This window comes from Barbus barbus (genome assembly GCF_936440315.1).
Source record: "Barbus barbus genome assembly, chromosome: 50".
Classification (NCBI taxonomy): Eukaryota; Metazoa; Chordata; class Actinopteri; order Cypriniformes; family Cyprinidae; genus Barbus; species Barbus barbus.
Genome location: NC_136728.1, coordinates 12651227 through 12668767, shown reverse-complemented (window position 1 = coordinate 12668767; position 17541 = coordinate 12651227). Strand labels below are relative to the sequence as shown.

Genomic DNA, 17541 nt, shown 5'->3' with positions numbered 1-17541 from the left:
AAGCATAATGTTTTGAGGAAAAACCACAGACAGATGACAAAGAGGGACTAAAATAAAATAAAAAATAGATGACATATCTCAATGGCAAACATATCTTGTACTGAGAGATATTTTTAAAATACGCCTGATTAAATCCGAATACGTAATTTAAAAGAATTCTACCAATGGGAAACTCTAAGATAGCAGTGTTCATCTTTCTTTTAGGACAGAAGAAAAGGCTTGTTAGCCCCCCTTGATAGCCCCCCACACACGCCCACCCACTCACTGCTCTCAGACTCTGTCCTGGGCCCTGCAGTCTGCTGTGATATAGATTAGGTTTCAACTCTGAACTTGCACTAGCGTTGCCAGAATGACGGGGTGGAAATTTCAAAGAAAAGAAAGGACAAGAGGTAGAAAAAAGAACAGGAAGAAAGGGATGTTTTAAATGCTGAGTAGAGGAGTTTGGTTATTATTGGAAAAAATCTAAGAGGTCATTCATGAGCCTGAGCCAAGCTATGAGGAAACTGCTCTCGTGTCTCAAACAGTTGGGGGATCTGGCCAAGTCCTACTTCAGCTGTTGTTCCAGGCCTTGCATTTATCACAGAGGCATTTCCCCCAGAAATCGAGAGACTCTCAGAGGCGAGGCTATCTGTCTCATGTCCTCTCAACATCCAAACTGCATGAAAAAGGATGCTGTTTGGGGAATTCCTCCATTTAAAACAATAACCATAAAGCAAGACAAACAAAAATCTACATCGCAAAGCAGATCATGTGAAAACTTTAACTTTGGTGTAGCGCACCCTCAAGGTATTTCACATACTTTTCCCGCCCCGCCCCCCAAAATTCCTCACCTTTAAAAAAGAAATTTCAGAGTGGGGGAGCTCTGTATTTGACATTTGAGGGGTTAATGATTATGAGAACCAAAAAAAAAAGAAAAAAAATTATTTCCAGGTTTCTGCCATCTGTCAGTTTTATGGACAGCCAAGAAGGAAATTGGGTCTTTGGGTTGTTTGGCCCGAGAATAATGAGCCACTGAAAATGATTGTTATAGATGACCCCTCAGCGCCGTCCTCATATGGACCAAATCCAGCTGCACTCTGCAAGCTTCAAACAATCAGGGATAAATCAATTGGATGTTATGAGGAGAAGGAGTGAGCTAGGCTGGGAACAAGGTAATGACATCCGCTGTGCAATGGAATGGAGGTGCTGGGAACGCTTTCCTGAGCCGTGTGTCGGCTACGAGGGTTTAAGCTACCTCAGCTGCCTGCACACGATTATCAGGGGTGGTGCTCGGCCCCCTTTCAGCACACGAGGCTTGAGGAGTATGTATGTTTTGTGCCGTATGAGGGGGGCTGAATGTTCCTCAGACAAAACAGTAGATAACATGATGGGAAGGAAGCAAGTCTCGTGAGACACATTCCACGAGGAGTTAAACATATAGCATGCACAACAAATTCACAATTATGTATGATGAAAAGTTACATAAATATTCCTTGTCCTTGTCGTGTGTGGCATGGTTCATCTATGGTTGCTGTAAAATAATAAAAGATATGATTATGACACACATTGCACAATAAAAGAGGGTTGCATTCTCTTAGGAAAGATAAGGAACTCTGGAAGCAAGGTGTCAGTTTGTCCTGAAGCGCTGATGCAAATCAGTCCCCCGAAGTGTTCCGAAACAGATCAATCTATCCTCAAGAAATGATTCGCAATAAGCTTGGCATGCACATTCATTCCAAAGCCATATGACATCGTCTTGTGAATCTTCTCATTGAATGAGAATGCTGAATACCACATTTATGCACTGCAAATTCTAGCAACCATCTAAAAGAGGTTTAGCATCATTTAGACACAATTAGCATTGATGCTAGCTGTACATACAAGTACTGTCCGACACTATTTATAGCTGCTGTGATGTTCTGCTCTATGTCATAACACTTGTGACAACAGATGTTGCTGAATGAAAGTGAAAGCTCAGGGTCAGAGTTTTAAGCGACATCTGTGAGCCCTTCTGCTACATCATGCTAACACAGAGGTCCTTTGCCCTCGGACAGGAAGTGCGGGCTGCAGTCACTGCATTGCTGGCATTTCTCACAGCAGCCTGAGTTATGATGTGCCACCATCATCTGCCGCGTCCCAACAGCTGCCGGGACAGTTGTTGAGCAGTGGCGTTAGCGCAATTAAAGGCTCACTTTTCTTGAGAGTGTGTGTGCAGGTTTTGGCCAACCAGTTTTGATGTTTGCAATGTGATATACTTACCCGCACAATAGCATTAATGACAACAGGAATAATGTGAAGATTAGGCAATAGTAGAGCTCTGCATCTGCCAAAGTCTTTTAGAATACAGTGGAAAAGACCTTCACCCGTTCCGGCCTCATTTCTCCTATCCAGCAGGAACTGGGGACAGAAGGAAAAGAGAGAAGGGGAGGTGGGTTGTGGAGGGGGCTGCTTAGCACAAAGAAGAAGCCTGGATTAAGTCATGAGCAGCAAACGACATAGGTTGGATTTTTAAAGGGTGAGATCACATCCTCTTTCCTCAGACTCATCCTCGGTCGGACAGCCGAGTGTTCGGCATGCCAAACGGGACATCCATTATTGGGACAGCGGCATGCAGTCGCACACACACATTAGCACGTGCATGCACGCTTTAAAGTTCACAGATTCGAATGCAAATTATCATGCAAACATATACAGTACCATCTCACACGCAACAAAGTCGCAATTGATGGGAAGTTGCATGCAGACGTACTGTACAGCCATCAGTCAAATCTACAACACATGCGCACCTGAGCAGTCAGCACAAAGGGACAAGCAAGCAGAGTGTGTCTGAGCATGTGTGCGGGTAAGTAGCATGGGAGGGCCACAGGGTTACATAACTGTGCTACAGCGGGGTCCCCTTGTTCTCTTCCATATGGGGGCACCAAAGGTTTTGCGAGACACTAGTGTGGAAGGAGCTAGCATAAGTGTTCATTACAGCACTGGGAGAGACTATACATTTGATGTAAAACCAGATGGCAGATTTGTAATCAGGTTTGTGCCTTTGAAACTCACATTGTGCTTCCAAAACCGGTTTGGAAGTAGGTCAGTTTGGTGCTCAAATTGACAAATGGAGGTGCTCGTTAACACCACGCGATGTACCAGGCTGAAGCGCTCCCTCCCTGCTGATGTCGGAACTAACCTTGACCCTCCAACAGAGGGGTAAAGAGGATACGACGCTTGAGATGGAGCACAGATGGAGATATTCTCTGCTTACAGTCTCGACACTATATGGAAATCTTAAGACAAGGAGAGAGGGAAAGAGAGAAAAGAAGAAGAAAAAAACGACCTCGGTGTGTTGTGGGAATTTTCCTCCCTTCCTAAAATATTTCCTGTATATCTTCAGCCCGATTGCCTGTTTTTTACCCCCCCTCCAATTCTTTCCCTCCGCAGACTGCCTTTCACTTTGGGGGGCCCTCAGACCCCCTCAGCCAAGTGGGGAGCTTTCAGGGTACCCTGATGGATGCTAATGGGGGACTCTTTCAGATCATTTTACAGGGTCGGGCTTTGATCTGCCGGCTGGCTTGCTCTCCACAGGCTGGATATCCAGAGAACATGCAAACCCCCCCCGACACACACACAAAAACACCTGTGAAAAAACTCCAAGAGCATGAGGGAAGAAAAGAAGAGCCGAGAAGAGTTCACAGACACGAAAGAAAAGATTGAGAATGCGACTCAGAAAAGACAAAGGAAAGAGCAGAGGGAAAGTATGTCAAAAAGGCAGAGACTGAGAAAGAAAGAGAAAGAGCGAGAGAGAGAGACGCTTTAGGGGGGAGGGTGGTGGTCAGAGCCTGAGGCGGATGTGTCTGCACTGTTGAGAATTAGGAAGGAAGAACTGGAAAAGAAAGTCCGGTGAGGGAACCTCGTCAGTAGCACGCAGCAGCCACACTTTGAATGGTGGTTAAGTGTGGGGACAGCTGGAGGCAGTTGATTGGCTAAGAGGCTATGGAACTCGTGCTTCCTGTGGCCAGCTGCTATACCCATGGCCCCAAGTGACAAGGGTTATAATTGATTACTATCTGGCAGTTCAGCAGAGTGTATAGAGTGCACAGAGCCGCTGAAGTACAGTACAGCTGGCTACACAGTAAAATGAAAGAGCAGTTTTTTTTTCCTTGCTCTCTCTCAATCTTTTTCCTTTAGGCCACTGCAGGCATGGCACAGCACATGGTCCGACATCGTCTAGCTTCCTACATTTGCCTTCCGTCTTGATTCAGAAACCCATTCTGCATCCATCTTGAGACGAAAATGGACTGCATGTGAAAGTGGACCCCGAAAAGTACCTGACTTTAAAGCTATACATTTAGATGCATGGATTGCTTGCAGACGTTGCACGGCAAACCAGAGCCATTTGCCCGCGTTGCTGGAGACCTTCCTGTGAGCTCAACCCTGTGAGCTCCATATTGTGAGGAAAGACATAAAGGGCTCTTGTGCGCTGGTGCCCGGCTCAAGTCCTAATTCGCTTTATTAGTTTCATTGCTTTATTAGATTCCGTGCAAAGGAGAAGAGAGAGAAGAAATTGTGTAAGTTTCTGAAATAAGAAGGATATTTTTGTAACCTTTTGGAAGCAGAAAGCTGAGCCTGATCAAAACCTCCTGAAAGACTGGCATCTGACTGAGCTGCCATGCTTTGAGAAGGGAAGATAAGTCCTTTCTGAGCCTCTCAACCTTTCCTCCTCCTCCTCCTCTCCTCCCCTTTTAGGTTTCTGTCTATGATGTCATGTTTTAGGTTTCTTTAAAGGAAGGAAGGATGAAGGCTTCTCTCTTCAGCACCTCTTTGTACTAATGGAAAACCCTCTTCAGGACACATCCGCCCCATGGCCTCGCGGCATCCAGGGGGCAGGAAACCACTCCGGCCAGATGAAAAAGAGGAAGTGTGAGAGGAGAATCCTTGCTGGACCCGATCCACTCCAACGGAGCCTTCTCACTGTAGCAGAGCCTGAATGGAGATGGGGGACGAACTCTGGAGCCTGTCCATTAAATGCAGCACCCGTTGTGTTACAGACTTGTTTTTTGTGTGCTGAGCTTAGGTGATTTCTTCGGTTCTATCCTCATTACCAGAAACAGAATGAGCAATTTATCAATGTATGTAGCTAAAAGGTGCACGTGGTGTCACTTTTTGTGTTTCTGTATGACTACGGGGGAACAGGATGGAGACTGTTCACCTCAGTGGAAACAATTCTGAGTCATCTCTTTGAAACTGTGCAGTGAGTACACACCCTTAAATCAAACTTCTCACTGTCCTACACGTCCAAAAAAAATGTCAAACCTGTTGCAGTGGCAATTAACAGTGTCAAGGATTTCAAATGAATTGTGGAAATTTAAGCTGTGATTTAAGCTACACGTTTGCATTGCAGTGCGTGGGGAGACAAAGTTCAAAGTTCGTCTTTCTGGGAACCAATAATTATATTTTAGATTTGAACATTGAAAAATTATCATGGTAAAAATTTAAATTTGCAATATAAATCTATAAACATATAGTTATTATAGTTATAATAGTATATTTATAGTTATAACACTATATTATAGTTATTATATATATATAATAACTATAATATAGTGTATTATATATATATGTGTATATATATGTGTATATATATATTATATATGTGTATATATATATATACACACACACGCACATCATTTCACCCTCGTCAAAAGTCACCCTCGTCATCATTTGATTAGTTTTGTTCTCTTTTTTCCCTTCCTAAATCCCTTGCTCCATTTCCAAACAGTCTTCACTTAGTACAGTGTGAACGGGCTGGAAAAAGGCCTTTCCTGGAAGAAAGCAGGGAGACATAGAGAAGAGAGCCTTATGATGACTACAGCATAAGCAGAAGCATCAAGACTGCCTCCACCTCGGCTTTGGGCCCAGACTCCCAGATGTGTGTCATCCTCTGGCTTCAACTGCAGCTGAAGGTAATTTTGCTGGAGAGGAACCAGGGAGGGAACACCCCGCTAAAGTTGAGCCCCACAGACATAGCAGACAGAGCAAAACTCCCTCCTTTCCTCAAAGACACTGTTGTCAGAGACAGGGACACTTCGTACCAGCAGAGGGAGAGGCACATGGATGGAATGGGAGCGATGGATGATGTGATGACAACTGTGATCTCCCTTCAGACACCAACTCCTGTTCCCAGACTACTATGGAAAGCAAGACCATTACTAACTTCCCCAAACGGTTTTGCAACATCAAGGTCTTCTTGAGGTGCTGCTGCTTTCAAATATGACATAAAATTGACGAAAGCAACAAGGACTTTTTACATGCAGTACATTTTACATTTTACATTTTTACATACACTGCTCTACCGTATAATTAGTGCATTGTTGTTTTGGATTGTCTATGATTTTTCTTGTAGCTGGTTAGTTATGGGCCTCCTCTTGTGTCTGCTCTTAAGAGGCACCTAAAAATACCCAGTGAGGTAATGAGAAAGCTTCTGCACTATTTACATTTTGGCGAGTTGGGCTTTCAGAACAGACTCTGCTGAGAGAGGTGAATCTGTGAGATGACTGAGAGGGAAAATTGTTAAATGCTCTATACAGAACTCTACATAGATGGCTGGAGCTGAGATAAAAGGCACAGACATTAAGAAATGGAGAAGAGGCCAATGCAGAGCAGTCATACAGTGAAACAGTCAAAATGAAAGGAAAGAGAGCGAGAGAGGAAGGTGCGCAAGACAGGAAGACAGAGACTAACACGAGAGACAGAGGTCAAAAGAGACAGAGAGGATGAGAAAGACCATGGGCCTGTCTGAACACTGAAAATATCCTCTTTCCTCGTCTGCTCTCCTTCATGAGTGCTGATACGTGTGAGGGCTGGAAAACAGAAAGCAAGATGGCGGCTGCTCAGCCTATACCAGTGCTTCCCAATCAAAACCAAAGTTTAACTGTCTTCCTATGAACTCATATTAGTTAATTTAGCATTGTTATTATAATTTCTTGTTGTTGTTGTTGTTGTTTAATTTAATGGTTTGAGAGATACAGAACCTGAGATGAAAACAGCAAGAATGCGTTGTGAAGTGTGAGGCGAGTAAAGCTCACTGTTGCGTAATTCTACCTCTGTACAGTGTTTATATATATATATATATATATATATATATATATATATATATATATATATATATATATATATATATATATATATATATATATATATGCACATATTTTCCACTACAACTGTCATTCACACAAATTGCCAAAACCTGAAACTTACTCATATAATTTTCTTTCCTTAAAAATATTAACTTAAGTATGCATTGCAAATAAATAAATACAGAAATAATATTAGTAGTAATAATAAAATATGTTTATTTAATTGCAACTATATAAAAATATATAAATAACTATAAATAAATGAATAGTTCAGCCATGAAAATCTACTTGCATTCTAATAGGTTCATTTAATTCAGTGTTCCCAGCCATTAGGATGCACATATTCATTACCATTCACCTAGGACATATTCAATGAATGCTATGTCTGCGCGCTATGCGGGTCCCCATTTTAGCCCACCTCCTCCCCAACACCACCTGTCTAGATCTGCTATGGGGGCTCTTCCTCTCTCTAGCAGCAGCAGTATGTTTCCTTTTCAATTTATGATTTGACCATTTAGCAGAAGCAAGTCTACTTGCTCTGCAGCAGTAACAGCATAGCAAGTCTAGACCAAGACCAAACCTATGTACATTCTATTTACAGTAATAAAGATTTTACAATCTATTCCCATGAGTTGTCATGACAGAAATTATATAAATAATGTATACAATTTATTTGCAAATATATTTTACGTACATTTAGAATTAGCAGATAAGAAAGTGATAAAACATGGTAAAGTGGTAATGTCAAGTATTTATCAGGTAAAAAATAATGACAAAGTAGAAACAAGAAGCAAAGCAATAATGAGGGCCAGAAAAACTGAGATTAAATCATAGGAAGATGCCAAGTGTACTGTCTGTTGTAGACTAATTCAACTACAGTATCAAACTCTTATCAGACAGCAGATCGCATAAGCTTTGCTAGTTGCATGTTGTTGCACAAAAATATTTGCTCTTTGCTTTGTTGCATCAAAACCAGTTTCTGTTGCTTACAATGTCATAAACAACCAACTGTAACTAAAACTTAAAAAACGCTGTGAACTGCTGTCAGTGCAAGTGCTACATAAGAGCATTGACAGGGAGCAATTAATTGAGACAGAGCCAGCGGAAAAGGAGCTGTTAGGGCTTTCAGGTTGCTGTCCCTCTGGACCATGACGTTATCTAGAGATGAGCCTGTGATGGTTTCTCATTCCATCCTAATGGCCAGATACTTCTAGATAATGAACAGGATGGACAGACTTCCAAACCTCCCTGGGTGTGCAAATTTATGAATGATTGGGATCACGGCAGAGGCACGTGGAAGGAAGTACCATGTTTGTCCTTCTCTGCTTGTCCTCCTCTCCCGTGTGACGTACAGCATCATTCAGTTCAGATTCAGATGAGTTCCTAATGTTTCACATACATTGACACAACACACTTTCCAACTGTGGGAATGCCAACAGCAAGCAATATGCTACTGAGGTCAAACAAAATTAGATAAGGCAAATATCAAACTCTCTGTAGTCTAAACACAAAACCAAAAGAAAGAGAACAAGGACCAACTACACTAAATTAAAATCTACTGCCTATCAGGGCCTGCAAACTATCTTAACTGATTTTCCTCAAAGCTGGAAACAATTTGCAAGGTCTTGGGTGAGTAAAGTAATAGTGTAATACAGGCCTGATTAAGCTATTAAAGAGCTAGAGAGCTGAGTTACGTTATGTTTGAATGGAAGTGGCCCAAACACAACAAACCATAGATAAGCGGCTATTCACAAAGCGTGTACTTTTACACATACTTTGGCAGATGAGCTTTAATGTGACACACTGCAATGCTACCAGAGCTGCAGATGATTCACATTCCCTCAGTCGAAATCATGTCAATCACTCCCGCTCCCTCCCACCCTAAAATAAGAAAAGAGGAGAAATGTTTGGGTCTTATCTGCAGGAAATAGCGTTTGATGAAATTACACTCCTGGGCCAGAGCTTGAAAGTGATGGCTGGGCCCCTGCACTCATTACAGAGTCCCCCGACGCGCAGCCTGCCCTTGATCCTCAGCCGGACCCGACAAGGAACGCGGAAGGTAGACCGTGGAGGGCCAACGGAGCTGGGTGGCCCTCGCTTTGGGACGTGTTCAGCCATCAGTGTGGTATGTCGGTATGTACGCTGGTGCTCCTGTGCCCATTCAGGGACATCGGGTTTGTCCTCAATGTCGGACAATCACCACCTTGCCCGGAGGAACTCATCTTAGGGAGATGTTAGCTATAGAAGAAATGTAAAAAATTATTTCTGGCCATATTTCAGCGGTCTAGTTGAACAATTAAATTAATTTCTGTTCATTATGTTTGACTTTATGTGAAAAGATAAGCATTTGTGTTCTGCGATCCCACTGCGCGTTCATTTCTGGTCCAATTACGTAGCAGTATTATTTAATTTAATTTAACATTCCTTATTTACATTTTTAATTGAAATAAACCATCACACAAACTGATTATAAGTGTCTGATTTTGCTTTGTTGTTTTGTAGTGTTTAAAAGTGTTAAAATTAAGTTTTTCATAATTTCTGAATGTTAAAATGAGCATAAGGTGAAACAATTCCTGTTAATATTTTACTTTAATATTTAACTTTTTTTTTATTGCTATTTTTTCCCAGAACAAGCGCAATTGTTTCGCACAACTGAGGAGTGTCAGACTCGACATGTGATCCTTAATTGATATTCTCATGAATAGAGTCAGCATGCATATGCTGGGGCTTTCCCCATTGGTAACCATAGAGACCCGATGTCATCAGCCCAGCACATCCCATAGGGCAGAGCTGCCGATCTATTTCCGATACTCGAGCGCTTCTCATACTCGTGTATGGGACTACGATTTGTGGTAGCACACAAAGCCCAGGAACACTTAATCTGAGAAGAAGTCCCCCACTCCCTCGCTTAGGGCGCTGCACCCCGGAACAGACTTGTGGTTAATGCCTGACAATTCCAGAGCAATAGAAACCCGGACTGACACTTCAAAAGCTCAAATCTCAGGTTGCTGTCTTCAACGCATTCAAATGTCACACACCTTCGCTGCTTGCCCATTGTGTGGAAGATACAAGATACTACACGCTCGTGGTTGGGAGATGCGCTTTCCATGCAATCTCTTGTTTGATTCATTGACCAGAATTTCTCACATGTTCTCCAAGTTTATCGAGAGGACTATTAATATGATAGACACCCTGGGGACCTGCGCTATATCTCTAATCCACAGAGACTCAGAAAAGGAAGTCATTGATTCTTCCCACCACTCGCTCTGGGAATGAGCAGCCCTGTGCTTTCCCTTTTGCTAAATGGGATATTATTATTTTAACATCCAATCGTGCCTTACCCACGCTAGACTATTTATGTGGTTGGGAGAGAGGACAGCAAGGGCCATTGGCAGTCTGGACTTGCAGAGGAGTCACCACAGTAGCCATTTCTTCTCAGAGAAAGAGCCTCCTCTCTGAGGAAGCTGACTTTCACTTTGCTTCCTAACCTCTAGAAGGACTAGAATCATTGGAGTAAGAGCACAATGGCCTTCCCATACAATGCTGCATTAGAGGTGGACATTGCAAATGAAAAGTACCATGACAGTGCAAACATCAAGGTTATTTCCCAAACCTGTGGTGAGGAAGTGACTCTATATAACTCTATAGAGCTCTTCTAAAATTTCTTACCAAAAAGGTCTGAATATAATAAATAAAATAAAAAGTCAAGTCAGTATTCTATTCAAATGTATTTATAGCACTGGAAATGACATGAAATTGCTAAACCTCACATGATAGGAGACCAGCTACGTATGGTAATAAAAGGCATTTTTTTTGCCTGCTAAGTCTATGCTAATACATTGATTCTTTGTTTCCCATGATTGTGCTTCCTGTGTAAATAAATCATGAAATGCACATTTTCATGGTATAAATGCTGCTTCAGTGCTCCATTTCTGCTTGGGGAAAAACATTCATATAGAAATTATATATAATTATGGATAAACCATGGATTTTAATTGGGACCACTAATTGGTGACCTCAGCTTCATTGCATAATAACCTTTAGTTTTCTAAAGGTAAATTTAAGACTAATTAAGACCTTTTTAAGACCAAGTAATGAAAATTTGAGGATTAAATTGAAGGGAACATAATGATTATTAGGTTCCTTTCAATTTAATCATCAAATTTTCATGACTTGGACAAAACTGGGCCACATTTGTCAAAACTTAAGTCAAAATGTCATCCTAATGTAACCCACATAGCATACGGATGTGGGCCACTTAAGGCAATGATACGGCACTGCTGGCCTTCTTATTGCCCGTCTAAAATGGATGTAACCCTGAAGTGGCCCACATGTAAAATAGCAAAAATGGCCCAAATGTATCAAATCCCATGTGGGCCTCTGTAGGCAAAGATGTGGTGTTCACGGCAATGTGTAATCTGAATGTTGCCCTAAAGTGGCCCATGTGGTAAATAGTAAATATGGCCCAAATAGTGCCAACCAAATGTGGTTCAATCGACAAAGGCTAATCAGGGTGTAAACCAAATGTGGTACACTTATGTTTCAGCAAATGTGCCCCAGGTATATTAAAAAGTATCTGGGCCAGTTTTAGCAAAGAAATGGAACTGTGAGCACTGGCTAATGTGGCTGTGAGTCTAAAGTGGCCCGCATATGATGCCACAAATGTGGTCCAGTTATACTAAACCGTATCTGGGCCAGTTTTGGCAAAGATATGGCATGGTAAGCATATACATTTACATTATATTTACATTTAGTACATTTATTACATTTAGTAAACACTGGCTAATGTGGCTGTTAGTCTAAAATGGCCCGCATATGATGCCACAAATGTGGCCCAGTTATCCTAAAATGTATCTGGACCGGTTTTGGCAAAGATATGGCAAAGGGAGCACTGGCTAATATGGCTGTGAGCCTAAAGTGGCCCGCATATGATGCCACAAATGTGGCCCAGTTCTCCTAAAACATATTTGGGCCAGTTTTGGCAAAGGTATGGCACAGTGAGCACTGGCTAATGTGGCTGTGAGCCTTACTTGTCCCACATTTGACATGGCAAATATGCCCCATATATTATAAAACAGGTGAGGGCCACTTCTGGCTTGGATGTTACTGGCTAATTGAAATGGAAGTTTGAAATTGTAAATATGGCCTAATAGAATTTGGCTACTTTTAGTAGGATGCAACACAGTTAACTGATGCAGGACGATCTGGATATGAGTCTTAAGAAGGCTACATTTATTTTTTTAAACATGTTTTAATGGTAGTTTTTTTATATGTGTACTGTGCAGCATGAAAACAGAAGGGCACTATAATGATAGCTCTTACTGTCAAGATTTCTGTTAATTTGGACTTTGTTTTTCTTTTGCACCATTTCCCTAGTTGTGTTGATGTATTATTCTGTTCAGGTGTGCCTAGTTAATTATCCTTGTTTGGTCTGAGTACTTACGTTCCTGTATGTTCACTTTGAGTTTGTTTGGTCTTATGTCTACATGTCTTAAATGTTGCTGTGCTACATTGTGTTTGGATTTCACATCATCACTGTGTCTGTCACACGACTCGGTTCCCCTTTCGGGCTTGAACTAATGGTAAAATTAAGGACATTATTAACTGTCTTTACATTTATTTTGAATGCTAAAGCTCGCGATTATGGAGAGGGGCGTTACAGTTCCAACTTGTGCTTGTGGTGTTTGGCCAGTCACAATGCACTGTGTCAGCTGGCCAATCAGAGCAGACTGCGCTTGGAAGGAAGGAGGGACTTTGTAGAAAACGATGCGTTTGAGAGAGGCGGGGCATAGAGGACCTACAATAATGTACAGTATTTGAAAAATAATGTACAGTATTTGAAAAATAATGTGATTTTTGAACATTAAATCATGTCAACATATTCAAAATAATGATCTTTAAAAAAGCATCATATGACCTCTTTAACAGTATAGTAATTAATTGATAAGTGTTTTCTGTATTTTCGGCTGCAGTGATGAAGTCAACTACACTGACTAGTCATTTCCACAGTGGACGTGCAAGTTTCATACAGATTGCATAATCTAAAAATATTTGTTTTCCATTTGAACTGGTTCATTTAAAAGTAGATATTTTCTATTGATATATTTTTCATGTCTGTGAAGCAAACGCAGTTTCGTTAAATTTTTTATTTTTTTGACGCGCTCAAGTTCACAGAGACCTAGATGCCAGAAAACGCACCCTCTTAGCTTTTATAATTTTACAAAAGCACAATGATTTGTTGTAATTGTGAGTGCACACAAATAAAAGTAGACCTGTCTAAAAGTAGACAGATTCGAAAGATGTATTACTCTTATCTGTATGAGCAAATATGACAGAGAAGGGCAGGCTATTTTAAGTTAAATGCAAATGATTGCACCGGTGCCTCCAAGTTAACTGTCATGCAGTGAGCGCGCGCTACTGTTCAGCTTCCACACTCAGCACAAACACTTCAATAGCGAACATTTTTCTAGGTTAATGTTAAAGCGAGCGGCCACGTAATGTTGCTACTACTTACATGTTTCAGATAAGCCACATTTGACATCGATGATCCAAACGAACGTTCAGTGCATTTCCCTTTAAATGTTAATGAGCTCTGCTCACCCCGCCCCTCTCCCTCCATGGGGTGACATGCAGTTCTCTGAGAGACTGTAAACTTTAGCCTCTTTCATCGTGAAACTTGCTAACTAGCACATTATTAGAAAAGGCGATTTGCAAAATTCATTTGATTCAGCTGAATCACAAATGATTCGCACGGACATAGACGCATTTAGGCAGATCGGGGGATGCATTCCCTTCAAAAAACAACAAATGTACTCCACTGCGTTTTCAGCAGCTCAGATGTCAGGAGTAAATGACGACTGCTATGTTCATTATTACATCCAACAACTAAACCCTCAATTGCTTAGGAGACATTCTTGTCTACAACCGCTCCGGCATTGAAACAATGGCGGACTGATGACAGCTCACTCGGGGCAGGTATAAGGTAAAACGCTAGTGTCATTCAACAATCGTGGGAGGGACCTGGGTCTGTGTGACGTCACACAGCCAAGAATCTGAGAATGGCTTGATTTGGAAAAGGGGGTATTATTTATCTGGATTTTTTAAAAAACACTGGAGAATTTTTATCATTATAGGGTGGTTGTGAACACACACTGCCAACACACATTTCAGTTCAAACGTAAAAGTGAATTTTGCATCCGGTGACCCCTTTAAGATACAAAAAATATGCTCAGAAATATCAACTTAATTCAAAAGGAAAACAAGTTTGCACAGCTTATTAATAGATATTAGTTACACTGGTTTTATCCTGAAAACCATATTAGGAGCCTAACTGACCAAAATGCAATTTTTGTATCAGCTTTTTTTGTGAGATTAGTTTGAACACGGATGAAAGCAAGTCGTAATCGGCTCTGATATAACACATTGCAATACTGCACAACCTTCCCCTGCTAGTCTGCACTGAAAAACCTGTGTGGCACTGCACTGATCAGTGTAACCCACTGCATCTAAACAGGGTTACCACACAGGAACTGTGCGCACGTGCGTGCAAATACGTCCACACACTCCAGAAGAATACGGAACAGAGCTGATGGCCAGCAGTGAGGCCCGAGGCATGTTCCCAACTGCTGGATGAAAAGAGAAAGTTCATGTGTCGACACACATACACAAACAGACACACGCACACAGCTGCTGTGGAGGATGCTGGTGGTATGCTGAAGCAGAACTTCATATGTGTGTGTGTGCCTGTGTATATGAGACAGCAGCAGCAGTTGCTTCAGCGATGTGGATGTGCCGTGCAGAAGTTCTCCCTCAGTTAGCCGGCTGTGGTGATCTGGTGCAGACGGTGCTACACGCAGGCAGATGTTTCCTTCATTGAGTTGTTGTGCACCGCCAAACAGGGCACTAAAACAATGTTTGTGTGCACGAGCTTGTATATATTTTCTATATATCTGTCGTGCATCAAGTTATCAAATCAGCAGTACATGGCCAACCAAACACCCTTATGGGATTGCACAAGTCAATATTGTCCTGTCAAAACTCCACATGCCATTAAACCAATAAAAATAGCAATGAAAATATTTGATAGCAATGTTTCCATCACCCTGTTTTTGTGGGCATTTTGAAGTATCGCATCAGAAACTAATAATAGAAACACCAGATTTCTAAATAAATAAATAATTGCTCGCTTGAGGTGGTTTTTGACTTGTATGAAAAATAGTTGGAGATGGAAACGCATTTGCTGAATAAATTCATCCATGCGCATAAAAAAAGTCATGTAATTTTGCGCTATGGGACGACATAACCTGACTAGCAGACCGACCTTGTTGCACAGCATCTGAAATGTTGTTATAGTCATTCTTAAATGCCCGAGCAAAGTCTTTCATTTAAGTATTTCTGTATAATTACCTCATAATTAACAACACATGCCACCCAACCAATAAAATTATTAATTAATGTCAATGTTTGATAACAAATGGTTTTTGATTTGATCAATTCCTGTTTTCCATAACCCTGTTTTTAATATGCATTTTGAAGTATTGCATCAGAATCGTGTGATGGAGACGCCAAATTTTGGAAACAAATTAGCAAAAAAGTTTTTACGCTTGCTTGAGGTGGTTTTTGACTTGTGCGAAAAGGGGTTAATGCAAATGATAGGAGATGGAAACACATCTGCCGAATAAAGTCCTCTATGCACATCAAAAAAGTCATGTGACTTTGCGCCATGGGACAGCTTAACCTGACTAGCAGCCCGATCTTGTTGCAGAGCATCTGAAATATTGTTATAGTCATTCTTAAATGCCCGAGGAAAGTCTTTCTGTATAATTGCCTCCCAGAACAACACGACTACTGTTAGGGAACGCAGGCATCCACCTCCGAAGGCAATTGTATTTCGTCTGCTCGCTCTGAGGTGCAAGTCATGTATTACATATGAAAATTATTATATTCAGTGGCTTCTCCTACTTTTCTTTGTGATATTTAGTGTCAGTTTATCAGGAAGTGATGATTTTGACTCGTTGGATGGAAACCATGCTTATTCGCAAATGTTTTATGTGATATTACAATTTTGCGCACAAGTTAAATTTGCAACTTTGGATGGAAACCAAGCTAATGATAACAAAAAAAGTAAAAAAATTTGCATCATGGCAGTATTTAAATGACTCTTATTCAAACATGCTGTTGAAGAAAACATGAGGGAAAAAACAATGATTCAACATATTAATAAGGCAATAACAATGTTTTTATAGAAGAGAAATCTACAAAAATAGTTTTTTTGCATATAACACAATCATAATCAATAATCTGCGAACTACAGCTGATCAGTGAATGAACACCAGTAAACTGAAGTGCATCCTGTATGAAATGACTTACATGCACAACATAAATGCAATTTTATGTAACTTATATCTACAGAAAATGATGGACAAGGACAGTTCTCTCATGTTGTTTTTGTAAAACGTTGATACATGTTTAAATTTATTTCTAGAATGTTTGAATGTTTGATTTTTCACTTTCTTTAGAACTAGATCAGTATTTTCGTCAACTAAATGAGATGCCATTTTAAAGTAAAATCAAATAATTAATGAATATGATATAATTTACTCATCAAAAGAAAAATCCTACCACTAAGACAAGAACTATAAAAAATTAACACAGTACCAAGCTAAAAATGCACTTATTTTAAATACAGTAACTGTCGTAATAAAATGGCTACGTTTTAACAAATCCTAAAAACCAAAAGAAGTTGGAACACATTAATGCCAAACTCTTAAAAAAATGATCAATTTGCTTTGCACACTAATGAGTGTTGCTAATTACACTGTACGTTATGCATGGGGTCTTGCGATGGCCACTGCAGGTGCACGTCCTTCAACTCAGATATGGTTCAACATGGTGGCAAAAAAACTCATTTATACAGGATGGTGCAATAATAGGAGTATTACCTGGGTAAATCTTGTGGAACACATGGAAAATTTCAACCAAGAAAAAATGCAGCTAGATCTCAAAATATCCCATATACCGCCTTAAACCCTTAAACCCTGTAGGGAAATCATGCCAACCCTATGAAGAACCTGGCATTTTCTCTAGCGTATTTAATGGAAGAGGAAGTGATACAGGCTAGCCTCCAAATCTGACATTTAAAACAGTACCAGCAATGACACACAATCTAATGAGACAGATGGGTCCAATAAGCAGGAGATTGGGTGGCATGTCTGAACCACAGGGAGAACTGACCGCAAGGAAAGACGCGCTAAAGCGTTCCAGGAGAACGTGTAGCCGGGGTGGAGAGAGGTTTTAGAAACTGTGGCTCCAGCACAGAGCTCAACTGGAGCTCAGCTGCAGCCGGCAGCTGCACAGACCCGATCCCAGGAACTGAAAAGAGTGCAAGTGCAAAAGTGTCAAGTCATTCTCACCAGAGGTTTCTCTTTTAAATGACACA

General features: G+C 41.0%; 1 long non-coding RNA gene across 1 annotated transcript in view; it reads right to left on the bottom strand.

Moving 5' to 3' along the window:
• Positions 1-16124: 16124 nt before the first annotated feature.
• LOC306868481 overlaps positions 16125-17541 on the bottom strand; it is a 105367-nt gene continuing 103950 nt past the window's right edge. Inside the window, exon 4 of the long non-coding RNA XR_013784105.1 lies at positions 16125-17474. This is a non-coding gene — a long non-coding RNA (uncharacterized lncRNA). The remainder of the gene's footprint in view (positions 17475-17541) is intronic.